Source organism: Camellia sinensis, chromosome 10 (genome assembly GCF_055761805.1).
Source record: "Camellia sinensis isolate YWXY chromosome 10, ASM5576180v1, whole genome shotgun sequence".
Classification (NCBI taxonomy): Eukaryota; Viridiplantae; Streptophyta; class Magnoliopsida; order Ericales; family Theaceae; genus Camellia; species Camellia sinensis.
Genome location: NC_138970.1, coordinates 113,000,013 through 113,002,327, shown reverse-complemented (window position 1 = coordinate 113,002,327; position 2,315 = coordinate 113,000,013).

Genomic DNA, 2,315 nt, shown 5'->3' with positions numbered 1-2,315 from the left:
GATTTATTTTCTTCCGCATTTGTGAGCCCCGTTCATTATTACTCTGATTGTGTTAAGTTTTTGAAAGTTGGCCTTCGGTAATTACGGATTACTGGCCATCACGGCACCAAACTACTAGGGGCGGTTTGGGGTCGTGAGAGAATGGTATCAGAGCACAAGTTCCTCGGTATACGTTAGTCACACACTTGAGTCCTAAAGAGCATAGGATTTCCCTTAGAAAGATGTTAGTGTTGCATCATGGTGTTTGTTATTTGAACGAGATGTGCATTGTCTTAATATGCTTAATTGTTGCTTGCCTACGGGGTTATCTGGTCATTTGTTTTAAAATCATACTTTGCACGCTCATAGCATCATGAGGAGAGGTAGACCTCCAATTGGCCGGAATCAACCCGAAGATAGAATGGATAGACTGGAAAGATTAGTAGAAGGTTTGGCCCGCGAGTTGAGGCAAACCAGGCAGCAGTTCGCCAGTGCCACGTCGACTCAGGCCGAACAGACCAACGGCCGAAATGTAGTTCCGCCTCCACCTCCTCCAGTACCGCACGTTCCCCCGCAACCAGCTTTATATGGGGACGGCACGATAGCTTTGATTCGGGAGTTCAAGAAAATGAAACCACCGAGATTCTCTGGGGGTATAGAGCCGATGAAGGCTGAGGCATGGGTTTTAGAAATGGAGAAGTTGTTCGAGATCTTCCCTAGCACCGACGCTCAGAAAGTGACGTTGGCAGCATTCACATTAGATGATGACGCTCGCAGGTGGTGGATGATGGTTAGAGGAAGCAATCCAGATCTGACCTGGACTCGATTTTTAGAGTTGTTCTACAAGAAACATTTTCCCCTGAGTGTTCGAAACCGCAAGGCTACCGAATTTCATACTCTGACGCAAGGCAACAGAACAGTGGCGGAGTATGACCGCGCTTTTACTGAATTGGTGAGGTTTGTGCCTCACATGGCAAACGACGAATACATGAAGGCCAGGAAGTTTGAGTGTGGGCTACGTGGACCGATTCAAGACTGGGTTAATCTGCTCGATATGCCGACTTATGCTGAAGTATTGGACAAAGCCATTCAGGCCGAAGCTAATTTGAATCGATACCAGAGTTCGGGAGAGAACCAGCGAAAAAGACAGAACTACGACAATCGCTGAGGACAGCTGAGCGCCAAGAAGAAAATAAACATAGGCAGTACTAGTAACCTAAGGCAAGAAGGGAGTTCCAAACCGACGTGTTCGGATTGTGGGAAGCAACATTTCGGGACTTGTCGTCGGACGTCTGGAGCCTGCTATGAATGTGGCGAGATGGGCCACTATGTGAGAGATTGCCCTAAGACGAAAGTTGATAACAACAAGAAGGGTGAGAATACCTCGGGTTCCGTTCAGAAGGGAAATGCTGGGAAAGGACAGATGAGACAGGGCAGAGTATTTGCATTAGTACCAGGAGACACTCAGAATGCTGAGGCAGTGGTGTCAGGTATACTTCTAATTTGCTCCCAAGATGCTTATGTGTTGATTGATTCGGGTTCTACGCATTCGTTTATATCTACTAAGTTTGCTGAGAAAATTAATAGAGAACTAGAGCCCCTTGATTTCATGTTATCTGTGTCTACTCCATCTGGAAGATCTATGATTGTTGCATCCATTTACAGAGCATGTATTGTTGTGATTGAGAATGTTGAATTGTTGGTAGATCTAATGCCTCTAGATATAGCTCATTTTGATGTTATACTGGGAATGGACTGGTTAGTCGCAAACGATGCATCTATTAATTGTGTCTCGAAAAGTGTTACACTGAGACCCCCAAACCTAGCCGAGGTTACTTTCCAGGGTAGAGGGATAGTGCCCCCACCTTATTTGATTTCATCCATTAAGGCCTATAGGTTAATTCAGAAAGGATGCTGAGGATATTTGTGTAGTATACTGAGTGGTCAGAATGAAAATGTTAGTTTGGCCGACATCCTAGTTGTCAATGAATTTCCCGATGTTTTCCCGGATGAATTGCCTGGCCACTTAACCGACAGAGAAATAGAGTTTACTGTTGACATCGTGTCGGGAACACAGCCGATCTCCAAAACGCCTTATAGAATGGCCCCCGCTGAACTTAGAGAATTGAAATTGCAATTGCAAGAGTTGTTAGATAAAGGATTCATTAGGCCGAGCACTTCACCATGGGGAGCACCTGTTCTATTCGTTAAGAAGAAGGATGGCACACTCCGTCTTTGTGTTGACTATAGAGAACTTAATAAGGTCACCATCAAGAATAAGTACCCGTTGCCTAGGATCGATGACCTTCTCGATCAGTTACAGGGAGCACGAGTCT